Below are 16614 nucleotides of genomic sequence, written 5' to 3'. Positions count from 1 at the left end.
AATGAGAATCACGTCCTAAAAATATTCAGTGACAGACAGGCCAGCTGGGTGATTTCTTGGTCAACATATGAGAAACAACAATTAAGGGCTTTAGGGTTAGGGTTCTGCTTATGATTATTGTTGCATATATGGCCTGGTTACACAACAATGCTATTAATAAAATCGCTAGTGACAGGAGCCAAGTTTCCTGGTTCTTTACTGGCAGTAAATTTACATTCAATGATGTGTTATTAAAACATAAAGTAGTCCCTTATTATACTGTAGGCCATAGGGTACACTCCTCCCCTTTTATTTTAATAGTGTATAAACTTTTTTTTTACTGGGGCACTATGCTAAACAAATATGTTTATCCTTAGTATACAAATGCCTACTATTTGTTTACTTAGTAACTTAATAATAGCAAATTATAACAACTTTTTTTTTTACTTTTGGTCTAAGACCCATTTATAACTGAAGTCTCTGGGGGTCTTCTCTGCCTCTCCAGGTAACACCTGTCAATAACTTGTTTGTTTTAATACAGATATCCATATAAAAGTCATGAAAAGTTGACCTCTGAGCATAGGGAGTTTAAAAGATGTGTGCCTCTAAATTGCTAAGAGTACTAGGCAGCAGATTGTCTCCATATAATGAAGACTCCTCTCTGTAGCTGTCCTAGATCTATACGCATCTTTGTGCTATCACTTGTCTTCCTTTCTCATATATCATTTGTTCCAGCTGAGCTAATTACACAGCCAATCTTCGTATTCTCCTTAGATTCCAAATAGATAGCCTGACCTTCACGATACCATCACTTATAGTAATATAATTTTCCATCCTCTATTTGTGCTTCATATCTTTGTGCTGGAGATTCAGCAGGAGTGCTGGGAAGATGCTCAGGAGAAGACGGAGATGCTGGTCTTTTCAGAGATTTAAGCTTATTGAGAGTTCGTAGATTTTCCATTATCTGTTCATCTGTTAATGAACTAAGTAAGTAATTTAACTGTGCAGGTGCAGGTTTTCGTCTTTTGTCTGTAATTGGAACAGGGTCATTAGGTCTTCTCCTTACGTTTCCTAGTCATTATTGGCTTTACCTCCATAGAATCTCCTGTGAGTTCCATTGTTAGCCTCTCATTCTCAATCATCTTTTTCTTTTCTTCTAACTCAATTTTTTTATCTTCAAATTCCTTCACTGCTGCTTTCTTCCCTTTAATATAATTCCTTTCCACTTGTTTGGTCTCCAGTTGCAGAAAAAGCTCTGCATTTCATATTCTTTCCTTGTATTGTTGATCTAGTTTCTTCATCCTTTTCTGATACTCCTGCAAAGTGCCTTCCTGTAACTGCTGTAGCTGTCTTTTGAGAGATGTCAACTTCTCCTGGTACATCCACTCTTTTACTTCCAGGTGGTCTTCATCATCCTGCTTATTGGCAATATCTGTCTCCCTTGCATCCTCTGTATCTTCATCCGAGTCACTGCCATGGATATTGGGTTCGTCCTCATCGTCAACGCTGTCTAGCTCCTTCTCATCATAGTAATAGTCGACTATGGGTGAGAGCAGAGCTGTGGACATCACTGCCGAGCTGCGCTCCTTTGTTGACACATCTAGTGCCTTGATGGTGTGCCAATCTAACTGAATTCTCCTGAGTCATTCACATCCCAGCAACAGTGTTCCTCCATTTTTCAGTATATAGAGGTTCAGTTGCTGTGTTTTACCTCCGTGGGTCACTGTCACTTTAATATTGTCTTCAGGATGTATTTTCTGTCCTTAGCAGTAGTTTAGTTCATTTCAGAGGTACGTGCAAAACCAGTCATTTATAGGTGTGTCCAGAGATCACTGTTAAAGCTGAGCCTATATCGAACTTCATTTTGTCTCACACCTGCCACTTGTGGAGTGATCCATATTACTCTTTGATCATCTGTCTCTTTCATACTGTGAAGTTGCAGACAAGACAATTCACTTTCATCTGAGTTGTTTTCATCAGAACTGTCTTCTTTCATTTTGTGAACCTTGTTGTTTTTTCCTTTCTGGGATTTCTTGTTTCTCTGCATTTTGCCCTTTTTCTGCTGTTGACTAGCTTTGCATACTCTGCCAGTGTAGCCCTGTTTGCCACAGTTTCTGCATTCTTTGTCTTTAAACCAATAGTCGTCAGGGTCATGTGACCTGTTCCCACAATGGTAATGTTTCTTTCCTTCATTTCTGTTCAGTGACAGTTTATTCGTAGCATATTCCAGAGACTTTTGTTGCATCTCTGAAGCATCCCGTGCTGCTGTTTCCGTTGATATTGCAATGTTCAGCGTCTTCTTTAATGTAAGGTCTTTTTCACTCAAGAGCTTCTTCTGTGTGGTTTCACAGTGCATGCCACACACTAACCTGTCCCTCAGTGTGTCCGACAGACCAGCTCCAAATTGACAATGTTCTGATAATTTGCACAATTCAGCACAATATTCAGAAATGCTTTCATGTTTGCTCTGATTCCATTTGTGAAATTTAAATCTTTCAGCAATGACCACTGGTTTGGGGTTTAAATGCTGTTGGAGAGTGTCTGCCAGTTGCTTGAATGTTTTGTTAGCTGGCTTTTCAGGGGTTAGAGTGCACTCACCAAATACTTTGGCCCATAACTTACTGAATAAATAAGTGTACTCACTTCTCCCCGTTTTCTGTCCTTGCTTGTATGAAGGTGGTTTACCTATTTATGCACGTACTTCTCTGACAATAGATGTGTAACAGCTAATGTAACATTGAATGGAAATACAAGATAACACTGATGCAGACATGTTTTATACATTTAACAAGATGCTTTATTAATGTATTGCTTGTGCAAACATTCAATAGATGCAATTGTCACTACTTCCAAAATATCATTTTTAAGTAGTAGCTTATGTTTGGCATAGACGTGAAAATGTTAAGGCCAAAAAAGGAAAATTTTAAGTTTCACATTTACTCAGGTAAAAATAAAATCAGTTTTGCCCAGTTACTCATTTTATTGCACATGTTAAATACAACAAAATAATACAGAAAGACATGGCAAAAGGCAAACAAATGAGGTAACAGCAAATTTCACTTTTGCCCAGTAACAAGCCTTAACTGCATTTAGTTATAGCTGTCGCCCCTTTCATTGGTGAAGAGACTATGACTGTAGGAAATGTTTCCAGGGTAACCCCTCTTTTTTTTTTATTAGTTTTTCAAAACATTTTACAAATTAAAAACCCCAAATCCCAATGAGGAACATTAAAACAGTGCAAAATTAAGCATACAATAACAATATATTACAAAGGAAGAGAATTTAGCAAAAAAAAAGCACCTGAATTAAAGACAAGTAAGCTTAGTGTCCTCCCCAAGCCCCACAACACAAGAAAAAACAACAGCAACTCCTGACCAACCACAACACAATATAGAGAGTATAAGTCAGGACAGCCAAACTCCCAGACTGTGAATACACTCAGCAACAGAGGATAATAATGCCTTCTACCAGAAAAAAAAAGGAGCTGAAAGCAAGGGACCGAAAAGAAAAAAAAACCCTAGTCAAGAGGAAGGTTATGAAAGTACTCGATAAAAGGTCCCCAGACCTTATGGAACTTTAGATCCGAATTGAGAACTGAATAATGAATTTTTTCGAGGTCCAAACAGGCCATGATGTCGTTAAGCCATTGAGCATGAGTGGGCGGGGCAACATCTCTCCATCTAAGGAGGATCAAGCGTCTAGCCAGGAGAGAGGCAAAGGATAATATTCGGCATTTGGTCGGACCCAGACATAAATCTGCAGGGTGACCCCTCTGTGGGAGTGGCGAAGATGTTTGTGGGGCCACCTGGGGTCTGTGTGTCCATATGTGTAGCTATTGTAGTGGCTGTGAGGGTGGTATTGTTGCGGTGAGAAGTACTGGGGGGAGCATCATATTCCCCATCACTGCAAATCCCTCTGCAACAAAGTTAGTCAGCTTTTCAATGTGCATTGTTAGCTGGGTCATACTGTCTGAACTCCCTGCAGATTGCCTCCATATGCTCCAGTATATGTTTTTTAGTTTTAAGTCCTCCTGTGCAAGATTCAACAGCTGTCCATTGTTTGGCAATTTCCTTTCAAGTTTTTCTAGTCTGTAACTGGTCAAATGCACACCAAGTCTTTCACGGCAAGATTCGACACCAAACATGTCACTTGTTTTCTGTAGATGTGTCCTGCCCATGTCCAGTAGGAGGAGGTTCACCCAAATACCTGTTTTAATGTGGATGGAGGTATTTTCAATAACACCTGGTGTAGACGCCTATTGTTTTTACGTGAAACTGGCGCTTTCAAAATTATCTGGTCTACTGTGGACGTCGCCTAAGACGCTAGCTCTCTTTTCATCATTAACATCGTTAGCATCACAATATAACTCCAGTCTTTCAATACAAGTTGCCCAGTCTTCAATGCTACTATCAAATGCTGTAATGGTTCCAATCATCGCCATCTTTGTTATGATAATTTAGCCCCGTTCTCCCTTTTTTTTCACTCACGTGTCCTTTTTGCTAGCGCAATGAGCGTACTCTATCTAGATGTGTGTGCGTCGCTCCATTTTATCTCCCTTCTGGGGCAGTCAGACCCTCAGCTCCTGGGGTCAGCACCGGCTGTGGTCTCAGCTGGATATGCTGCGGCTCCAACTGTGTCTCTTGGTCTCCTGATGTTTCCGACCCTAGCTGTGCTCCCGCTTCCTTTCAGACTCGTGGCCTTGCTCTGCCTCCTTCTCACGCTCCTTGGCTCATTCCTTGCGCTCTTCCTCCAGGTGTCATTATCAATGAAAACACAGTGTTCTGATACAATGTAGGTTCATTAACCTTGTCGCCAATTTGTTGTGTATACGGCCTGGTTACACAACAATGCTATTAATAAAAATACTGGAGACAGGAGCTAAGTTTCATGGTTATTTACTAGCAGCAACTGAACTTGGCCCACATATACAGATCAATACGTGCCTAATAACACATGCTCAATATGTGCCTAATAGTGCATTCAATGACATGTTACTAAAACATAAAGTAGTCCCTTATTATAATGTAGGCTATATAGTACAATTATGTTTTTAATGTAGCAACTCTTAGCTGGATATTCCTAGTATAGAAGCTTAAAGAGTTTTCTCTAGATCTACTGAGATAAAGCCTGGGATGAGAAAACAGGGAAATTCATCCCTACTGTGCTCCAAGCTCCAAGAATGCCTAGCTCTGGATCTCAATGCTGCAAATGCAATGCCATTTCATTCCACAAAATGCAGAGACCTCTGCAATGCCCAGAACCATGTTATTTAAATAAAGCCAAATTTGAAACACTTGATAAAACGCTCATTATGTTAGGTAGCTAGTTGTTCAATGCATCAAGATGGGGTGTCGTATTACAGGGGAAAATTCAAGTTATTCTACACAGAAAATTAACTTGCTGCAAATAATTCCCTGCACCTCCTTACTAATAAGTTTGTCAATAAAATGTTACGCAGGCACCATAGAATGAAACCCAAGTACAAATGACAGAGTTAAAAATGTGAATTCCAAATTTCTTAATTTTATTTTCAATCGTTTAGTTACATTCATTCTGAAAAAAAATTAAACTTACTAGTAACTGTTATTCTTAAAAGTACAGCTTACAAGAAATTAAAAAGAAAAAGAAAGCTGTAACCATGACTTATTTATTGTTGTGCCTCTATCTTAAACAAGGCTGAAGGAAACCCAGTGGTATTTGAAACATTCAAATACTCATTAAAATTATAAATCTACCATGAAAACATAATTACAGTTTAGCTAAAGATTGACTGACATTTAATTGAAGTCCAAAATAACTATTGTTCAATTGTATGTTGTAAGTACCATGGATTACTTTTTAATATGAACACCTGTACTTCATTCTTAATAAGAGAGAGATAGGACTCCTTGGAGGAGCTAAAAGAAAGGACCGATAGTTTGAATTTCCATCCACCTGCAATAAGCTTTTACAATAGTTTGCCCATCCAAAACACTCACATCTAAATTTCAAGTTACAGATGAAAAGCTGTAGACAAACATGATAAATTTGATTGTTACAATTAGTTGTGTTTTTCTTGTTCTATTTCTTAAGTATTTGAGTGAAATAAGGGTTGGGCAACTAATAAGGTGCAAATGGGGAGCAAATGACACAGAAGATGACACTGGTCCCCGTCTCAAGTTTCCCCTTCATCTCTATATACTAACTATCTGTCCTCTCCACAGGGGCCTTAACCCAAAAGGCTGACAGTTCCTTTCTCTCCTACAGATCTGCTTGACCAACTGAGTTCTTCCAGCAGATGGTTTGTTCCTGCAGATTCCAGCATCTGCAGGCTCTTGTGTCTCCACACATGAAATTACATTAGTTTCATTTACTCATTGTTTAAAGTCTTTCGTTTCCTCCCTGTCTTGCTTTTTCTGCCATTTGATGCCAGGTGCCATAAGCCTTTGAATGTTATAAGAATGTAGGAAGCTCATTTGTAAGGCTACATCCACACTAGACCGGATAATTTTGAAAACACCGGTTTCACGTAAAAATGACAGGCGTCCACACTATGCATTTTTAAAAATATCTCCGTCCACATTGAAATGGAGATTTCGGAGAATCTCCTCCTACTGCGTATGCGCAGGACACATCTACCGAAAACAAGCAACATGCTTGGTGTTGAATCTCGCCGTGAAAGTGTGCGTTTGTGCAGTTACAGACTAGAAAAACTTAAACAACAGGCTGCAGTTGGCTCTCGTGCTGGAGAACTTAAAAGCAAAAAAAAAACAAATACTGGAGTATATGGAGGCAACCGACAGGGAGTTCATGGACAGAGAGACCCGGCTGACGTTGAACATTGAAAAACTGACTAACTCATTTGCATTAACAAAGCACCTTGCTAAATGTATAAAACATGTCTGCATCAGTGTTATCTTGTATTTCCATATAATGTTACATTAAGCTATTACACATCTACAGTCGGCCCTCCTTATCTGCGAATTCCGCATCTGCGAATTCAACCAACTACGAATCGTGAAAACCCAGAGGTGCTCTTCCTGCACTTGTTGTTCGAGCATGTACAGACTTTTTTTTATCATTATTCCCTAAACAATGTAGTATAACAACTATCTTACATAGCATTTACATTGTATTAGGTATTATAAGTAATCTAGAGATGACTTAAAGTATACGAGAGGATGTGCATGGGTTATCGTGGATCAGGATTGAAAAAATCGGAAGTTCTCTTACTAAGAAAGTCGGAACAGGTACATCCAGTATTATTTAGCATCAGTTAGTCAAATGTTGCATTTGTATATAGTATATATTTTACCTTTCTATGCATATAAAACACTTAAGAACGTATGTTTCAGCACCAGGCTCGGGAAGTTTCCGAGTTCGATCTAGTGACAGATCGCTATGGAATGCACTCTCCACCATGCCAGGTTGATGTGGAGGATCAAAAACCCAAAACCCAATAATTAAACACTGTGTTGCTTAGTAATAATTGTAGCTTTTATCGGGGCACAGCCTTTCTCACTTTATCCTTTAAAATTGTTCCGATTATTGACCGACATAGCCTAATGCTTTTCCAATGACCGATGGCATTACATTTCTTTCCGACCGCTTTATTATTTCCACTTTATTTTCAATTGTTATCGTGATTATTTTTGTGAACAGTAACACTACGGATTCAGATCTCTACCGCTGGGTCCTAATATCCTAATATTTTGTGGGGCAGATCGGGAGTCTCGGATGATATGTTGCCTCCCTGGTGCCAGGGTCCGGGACATCTCAGATCGGGTGCAGGCTATTCTTGAGAGTGAGGGCATGAACCCAGATGTAGTGGTCCATGTAGGGACCAATGATGTAGGTAAGGTGAGTGAGGGGTCCTGCTTAGAGAGTTCAGGGAGTTAGGAGTGAAGCTGAAAGGCAGGACCTCCAGGGTGACAATCTCGGGATTTTTACCTGTGCCACGTGCGAGTGAGGCGAAGAATAGAATGATTATGCACATTAATACGAGGCTGAGAGCATGGTGCAGGAAGGAAGGGTTCAGGTTTTTGGATAATTGGTCTTTGTTCCAGGGACATTGGGATCTGTTTCGAAGGGATGGTCTACATCTGAACCGGAGGGGTACTAACATTCTTGCAGGAGTATTTGCCAGTGCTGCTCGGGGGGGTTTAAACTAGATATGCAGGGGGCAGGGATCCAGATCCAGAGGGTTGGTCAGAAGGTGCATGGGGTTAAATGTGTACAAGGTTTGGGTGATCTTGAGAAGGTCATCAAAATTCAGGGTGCAATTTGCCCGATGGAAGTTCAAGGAGCTGGGTTAGGTACAGTAGACAGTGTTTTAAGCAAAGAGAGGAGGAATGGGCTAAGAATTCTATACTTGAATGCACGTAGTGTCAGAAATAAGACAGATGAGCTTGAAGCTCAGTTGAAAATGGGGAACTACGATATTGTTGGGATAACGGAGACATGGCTGCAAGGGGATCAGGCCTGGGAATTGAGTGTACCAGGGTATACGTGCTATCGTAGAGACAGAAATATGGGAAGAGGGGGTGGGGTGGCCCTGTTGGTGAGGAATGAGATTCAGTCCTTAGCAAGAGGTGACTTGGGAACAGGGGAAGTAGAGTCTGTGTGGATTGAGCTGAGGAACAGTAAGGGTAAAAAGACCCTAATGGGTGTTGTGTACAGGCCCCCAAACAGTAGCGTGGATATTGGGTACAAGTTGATTAGGGAGTTAACATTGGCATGTGCTAAAGGTAATGCAGTCGTTATGGGAGATTTCAACATGCAGGTGGACTGGGAGAATCAGGTAGGTGCTGGACCCCAGGATAGGGAGTTTGTGGAGTGTCTCAGGGATGTATTTTTGGAACAGCTTGTGCTTGAGCCAACCAGGAACGAGGCTATTTTGGACGGTGATGTGTAATGAACAGGAATTGATAAGTGATCTTGAAGTAAAGGAGCCATTAGGAAGTAGTGATCATAACATGATAAGTTTTTATCTACAATTTGAGAGGGATAGGGGCAGATCAGAGGTGTCAGTGTTGCAATTAAATAAAGGAGACTACGGAGCCATGAGGGAAGAGCTGGCCAAAGTTAAATGGGCGGATGCCCTGGCAGGAAAGACAGTGGATCAGCAGTGGCAGATATTCTTGGGCATAATACAAAAGATGCAAATGCAGTTCATTCCAATGAGAAGGAAGGATTCAAAGAGGGGGAAGGGGCCACAGTGGTTGACAAAGGAAGTCAGAGATTGTATAGCATTAAAGAAAAAGAAGTATGACAGGGCTAAGATGAGTGGGAATACAGATGATTGGGAAAGTTTTAAGGAACAGCAGATCTTAACTAAAAAAGCAATACGGAGAGAAAAAATCAGGTATGAGCTCAGTCTAGCCAGGAATATAAAAGGGGATAGCAAAAGCTTTTTTAGCTATGTGAAGAGAAAGAAGATAGTTAAGAACAATGTTGGCCCCTTGAAGAATGAATTGGGAGAAATTGTTATGGGAAACAGGGAAATGGCAACAGAATTTAATGCATACTTTAGATCTGTCTTCACCAGGGAGGACACAAGCAATCTCCCAGATGTATGGATGGGCCAGGGTCATAAGATATCAGAGGAATTGAGACAGATTGACATTAGGAAAGAAACTGTGATGAGTAGACTGGTAGGACTGAAGGCTAATAAATCCCCGGGTCCAGATGGTCTGCATCCGAGGGTTCTAAAAGAGGTGGCTCAGAAAATTGCGGATGCATTGGTAATCATTTTCCAATGTTCCTTAGATTCAGGATCAGTTCCTGAAGATTGGAGAGTGGCTAATGTTGTCCCACTTTTCAAGAAGGGAGGGAAGGAGAAAACGGAGAACTATCGCCCTGTTAGCCTAACGTCAGTCGTGGGGAAGATGCTTGAGTCCGTTATTAAGGACAAAATAGTGGCACATCTAGATGGCAGAAATAGGATTAGGCCGAGCCAGCATGGATTTACCAAGGGCAAATCATGCTTGACTAATCTGTTGGAGTTTTTTTGAGGGTGTAACAAGGATGTTAGACGAGGGTAAGCCAGTAGATGTTGTGTACCTAGATTTTCAGAAGGCATTCGATAAGGTGCCGCATAGGAGATTGGTGAGTAAAATCAGAGCTCATGGCATTGGGGGCAGGGTTTCAACATGGATAGAAAACTGGTTGGCAGATAGAAAGCAAAGGGTAGCAGTGAATGGGTGTTTCTCAGACTGGCTGGAGGTGACTAGTGGGGTACAACAGGGCTCTGTATTGGGACCACAGCTCTTTACGATTTATGTCAATGATTTAGATGAGGGCATTGAAAACTATATCAGCAAGTTTGCTGATGATACTAAACTGGGTGGCAGTGTGACATGCGAAGAGGACGTTAGGAGAATACAGGGAGACTTGGATAGGCTGAGTGAGTGGGCAGATACTTGGCAGATGTCATTCAATGTGAATAAATGTGAAGTTATCCACTTTGGAAACTGAAACAAGAGGGCAGAGTATTGTCTGAACGGTGTCGAGTTAGGTAAGGGAGAAATGCAAAGAGACCTAGGAGTCCTAGTTCACCAGTCAATGAAGGTGAATGAGTAAGTGCAACAGGCAGTGAAGAGGGCAAATGGAATGTTGGCCTTTGTTACAAGGGGAATGGAATACAAGAGCAAGGATGTTCTTTTGCATTTGTACAGGGCCCTGGTGAGACCACACCTGGAATATTGTGTACAGTTTTGGTCTCCAGATTTAAGGAAGGACATTCTGGCAATTGAGGAAGTGCAGCGTAGATTCACTAGGTTGATTCCTGGGATGGCAGGGCTGTCTTACGCAGAGAGATTGGAGAGATTGGGCTTGTACACGCTGGAATTGAGGAGATTGAGAGGGGATCTGATTGAAACGTTTAAGATAATTAAAGGATTTGATAGGATTGAGACAGGAAATATGTTCCAGATGTTGGGAGAGTCCAGTACCAGAGGGCATGGATTGAGAATAAGAGGTCAGTTATTTAAAACAGAGTTGAGGAAGAGCTTCTTCTCCCAGAGAGTTGTGGAGGTGTGGAATGCACTGCCTCGGAAGACGGTGGAGGCCAATTCTCTGGATGCTTTCAAGAAGGAGCTGGATAGATATCTGATGGATAGGGGAATCAAGGGATATGGGGACAAGGCAGGGACTGGGTATAGATAGTGAATGATCAGCCATGATCTCAGAATGGCGGTGCAGACTCGAGGGGCCGAATGGTCTACTTCTGCACCTATTGTCTATTGTCTATCCACCGCACTGAGACAGGTAAAACAAGGTCTCAGGTTCCGCTGGGTCCTAAGGTCCACTGCATTGATATAGGTTGAACATGGAACTTGAGCATCCGTGAATTTTGGTATTCGCGAGGGGTCCTGGAACCAATCACTCACGGATAAGGAGGGCCGATTGTATTGTCAGAGAAGTACTTGCATAAATAGGTAAACCACCTTCATACGAGCAATGACAGAAAACAGGGCAAAGTGAGTATACTTATTTATTCAGTAAGTTATGGGTCAAAGCATTTGGTGAATACATTTCTAACTCATCTGGTATTAGTCTCATTGCCGTCTGCTTTGAAATTGTTAGGTTGCGTTCAAGAAAACAATGAAATAGCGCGCTGCCATCTGACAGCATTTTCAGATTTCTCTGGTTACCCCCTCCACACTGCTCCGGCCCATCTGGCGTTTTCAATAATACACTTTGGAGAGCGTTTCAGAAAAGCTCCGGTTTTGGGGGACGAAAACGCCGCTTTAGTGTGGATGGAAGGTAAAAACGAAGAGAAAAAGCTTCGATTATGGATTTATCCGGTGTAGCGTGGAAGTAGCCTAAAGTGTTTAGGATTCTGGATTTAAAATTGCAGAAAAGGGACCCATTTGCAGATAGCTTATATGCAATTAGCACACATAACAGTTACTTTGGGCACATTAAACCATTGTTTCCAGGTTGATTTGCCACAAAAGGAAATTGACCCGGGCACTTTTAAATGAAATCATGCACATTTTACTGACATCAGACGTATGAATTGAGGTAAAAAACAAAATAAACACACTGCTCAAGGAACTCAGTGGGTCAGGCAGCATCTGTAGAGGCAAAAGGATAGTTAACAGAAAGGTCCATACCTTGTTCATTCAATAGAGATCTGAGGTCAGGAAAATATGCAGTAATTCATTTGTAAGTGTCTTGGTAATGACAGTGGAAATAAACAGAAGAGAATGAAACTAGTTAAAGAGGGGATGATAGGCAAATGGACCCCAGTTGGTTAGGGTGGAGGTGGTACACAAAGGCTGGTGAGTGATAGGTGGAGACTGGTAAGGAGAAAGAAAAAAAGTACAGATAGAGCCACTTTGGGGGGTGGGGTGTAGACATAGAGGCTGGAAGATAAGGGGAGACACAAGAAGCTGTAGATGCTGGTATTTAATAATTAAGGAAGTTATGAATGGAGATAGGTAAGGGAGGGATTATGGGCAGATGGAACTATACCTGGATGTTGCTGAGGAAGTGGGTGCAGGGATAAGTGTTGCACCATTTATATTTACAAGGAAAATCTATTTAAGTAAGGCCGAGGATATCTGGAATATATCTGGAAAAGTGTTGAAGCCAAGAATGGGATCAAGCATACTCTTATTGCTTGATAGAACAGATTTAACTCTAATGCTCCAAAGATTTGCTTTAGGAATGATGGAAACATTATCAATTTAGGCTTTTGAAAGAGAGCTGGATGGACCCCCGAGAGTGAGAGAGAGAGTAACTTGCAAGAGTATTGTGAAAGACCTGGCAGAGAGTTGTGTGCTGAATGGTCTTTTGTGCTATAACTATTCTATGGTTCTATATTTCATGCCTGAAAGAGAACTTATGGAAAATCATGGCTTAATATTGTCCAGTCTTGCACTGAGGATGAGACCAGGAGCTTTCACAGGTTTTATACTGGTTCTGGTTATGCTTAAGGATTTAGATGACCACTGCCAGATGTTGAAATGTTAATTATCAGGCCACAAGAGGAAATGGGATAGAATTAGGCTATGTCAAAAGTTCTCATCCTTTTGTTACTGATGGATATGTATTCATTATTTCCACTGGTTGACTTTTAACTGTCTCAGTTCAGGTGCCAATAAAGTTGAGGAATAAATTCCAGTGTTGTCATTTTCTGCGGTTGGCTGGTGGCGCAGTGAGATCAGCACCTGGCTCGAGAACGGAGGTTCCTGAGTTCGATCCAGTGACAGATCGCTCCCGAGTGCGCTTTCCATCTGTCCCGGGTTGATGTCGAGATCGCAACTCGACCTCGTAAAAAAAACGCACTGCCAACTCTAGTTTAAATTCCCACGCGGAATATTGTGGAGGATCAAGTACCCAAACCGAAACAAACAAACAAAGCAGACAGTGTTTTCGATATAATTGTCACTGAAAGCATAGCAGAATATACTGTATAACACTTACAGTTTTCCTTCAAAGCAAAGACTTGTACGATTGTAGCTACTGACTGAAAGTAGATGCATTTAGAACCATAGAACACTACAGCACAGTACAGGCCCTTCAGCCCTCCATGTTGTTCCGACTCATATAATCCTTAAAAAAAAGTACTAAACCCACACTGCCCCATAACCCTCCATTTTTCTTTCATCCATGTGCCTGCCCAAGAGGCTCTTAAATACCTCTAATGTTTTAACCTCCACCACCATCCTTGGCAAGTCATTCCAGGCACTCACAACCCTCTGTGTAAAAAACTTACCCCTGATGTCTCCCTTAAACTTCTCTCCCTTAATTTTGTACATATGCCCTCTGGTGTTTGCTATTGGTGCCCTGGGAAACAGGTACGGACTATCCACCCTATCTATGCCTCTCATAATCTTGTAGACTTCTATCAAGTCCCCTCTCATTCTTCTACGCTCCAAAGAGAAAAGTCCCAGCTAGTAATTTCATTACTAGAAATCTTCCCTCTACATCTGTGAATGAAACTTCATCTATAAACTCCACCAGGAATTCAAAGGGTTCCATGTAAGCTTAAAGAAAACATATTCAAGTTCTCAAACCAACAGACAACTGCCAAGGGTAAGAGTAAGAAGACAAATTAAATGCATTCCAACACTAGCCAATAAATGGCATCAATCTGACCTTGGACAGTAGGAACTTTGATATCTCTGGAACCGCCAAACTCATAGAACACCATCAAATTATCCTGACTACAACAATGCAGTGGAGCCAGTTTGTCAAAATTATGTTGACAGCTTTTCTAACAATTTTCTAACAATACCTTAATAGAAAACCGTGCAGTGATTGGAAACTTTATATGCATGAATTGCACAAATTAAAAAAATCTGAAGGCCATCATGTTACTTTAAACCAGTCTACAAGTTCTTCTGCAATGGGACAATATGCTGGACTATATTAAACAGCAGAGTACATTGGTAAAAAGAATAAACCTGCGATCTTTCTTCTAAGTGTTTCCAAAGCACCAAATTCTTTCATGATGAGTACAGTGATTTGAGATATCACAGATCTCAGTATTATTAAAACATTACAGTTCCACTCATTGTCATCTGAATGATCTATTGGGAAAAAAAGGCATCAGGAGTTACAACACTACTTTACGTTGGCTTTTAATATACGATTCTTCAAGAATGTTAGTTAATATTACAGGTTCTTTTCATACCATTTTAGTACTTTGCTCTTTTGAAGTGCTCTATCTATTAGATGAATAAATTGATGGCAGAAGTTAATCTCATTTAATCCAAATAGTTGATTCAGCAGGGCCAAAGTCTAAAAATAGATCAGGAATTCTTTTAAAGTGATGGAATTTAGCAGTCTGCAAGAATCATAAACTCAAACTCTGCCACAGCTAGGACTATTTTTGGTTGAAGTAAACTTTCATTTATATAAGATAGTTTATTTTAACAGCTGCTTCAGGAATTCAGATGAACTGAAGCTCAATGGTGCTTCAGCATCTGTTGTGAACCTCCCTAAAGTGTAGAAAACTGCTGGATGAAGAACTAAAATCCAGACCAATCATTTTGCTCCTGACCAGAGTGAATGACATTATCTTACTAGAGAAATGTTTTTATAGATTTTACCTTAAGTGGCCTTCAATTTATTTTGATATTTGATATGATGTTTCTTAACATAACTAATACACAAATACAAAAAACATTAAAGTATGGTGAAAACATTCCTGAGGAGGAGGCTGAGATCCCAAGCAGCAGCATGTATGTTTTGCCACCACTATAACATACAGTGGAGACATTGGGAAAGATGGTGATATTGTAGCAAATAGATCAAAGAAAGAAGTGGCAAATACCATGGGACAACACTGTATTATCAGAGATAGGAAATCAGAGTGACATGTTATTTGTGATTGAGAACTGGTGACTACTATCACGTTATGCCTCATTTGAATAGTTAAATTTAGGTCTTTGCCTTCATCGACTTCTATTATTGTCTGTGTGGTCAGATATGACCGGAATGTCCACTGAGCGGCTTTTCCTTTGCATGACCACAAATAGTCCTAATGCCCCAAAAAGCATCAGTGACTTATGGATGCACAAATACAAGGCCAAGAATTCTGAAAGAATTATCTGAATAATGTCATTTTTGTACAACCCCAATCTGACTTTCCATTGACAAAAAACACAGAACTTGCTAATAGATGCACACAAAATGCTGAAGAAACAGCAGGTCAGGCAACATCTATGGAAAGGAATAAGCTGTCCAGATGAAGGGTCTTGGCCCAAAATGTCAACTGTTTATTACTTTCCATAGATGCTGCCTGACCTGCTGAGCTTCTCCAGCATTTTGTATATGTTACTCTGTTTTCCACCACCTACATAATCTCATGTTTAGAATCCTCTAATGGCGTCCCAAGAGGCCATTGAGGAGTCAGTGAGCAGAGATATTTCCTTTACTGGGGAGAATCCTTCTCTTTGCTGGAAGTGCTGAAACAGATATTGCTGCAAGACCAATGCCAAAAGCTAGTGGCTAATATTGCAAATGCTCATTAGCATTGTCCTACTTAGAAATGGCTTTTCTTACTCTCATCTCTGGGATCTGACTATCCAGTAAGTTGCCAAAGCAGATAGAAAAGTTGCTGCTTATAATTATTATGTTAACAGATCCTTGTAATGATTCTGTAATGTATGCAAGGCATGCTGAAGATGTGTTTAGTTATTTAATTTTCTTAAAATCTTTTGATAATATTCTGGCAATACTTTGTCTATTCAATCAAATCTATTTGTATCTCCAACCTGATCTTAGATCAATAACTTGCTCAAAAATAAGTGGAAAACCTTATAAAGGTTGAATAATAGTTTCTTACTAATACATAATTAAATAAAAAGAAATCTAGTGCCTTGATATCTGTTTCAGGAAGATTTACAGCTTAACAAGTAACATAGTTTTGGCAGAATTATAGAATTTGCTAATAACTCAAATGAACGTGCCTTACTGTGAATTACTGGTTCTGCCTTTTATCTTTATCTGTTGAAATGGATGTTGCCTGGGTTAAAGGGCATGTGCTACAACACAAGATTGGACAAACTTGACTTGTTTTCTCTGGAGCGGCAGAGGCCAAGGGGAGATCTGATAGGGATTTATAAGATTATGAGAGACATAGAGACAGGCAATATCTTTTTAACAGACAGTATCTTTTTTTCCCAGGGTTGCAATGTC

At 40.4% G+C, this 16614-nt stretch overlaps 1 pseudogene; it reads right to left on the bottom strand.

Annotated features, from left to right (window-relative positions):
* Positions 1 to 601: 601 nt before the first annotated feature.
* Positions 602 to 1547, bottom strand: LOC132390755 (sin3 histone deacetylase corepressor complex component SDS3-like; annotated as a pseudogene).
* Positions 1548 to 16614: the final 15067 nt, after the last annotated feature.

The sequence above is a fragment of the Hypanus sabinus genome, chromosome 3, assembly GCF_030144855.1.
Source record: "Hypanus sabinus isolate sHypSab1 chromosome 3, sHypSab1.hap1, whole genome shotgun sequence".
Taxonomy (NCBI): Eukaryota; Metazoa; Chordata; class Chondrichthyes; order Myliobatiformes; family Dasyatidae; genus Hypanus; species Hypanus sabinus.
Note: the sequence above shows the minus strand (reverse complement) of the source record. Positions and strands in the feature narration are given on the sequence as shown.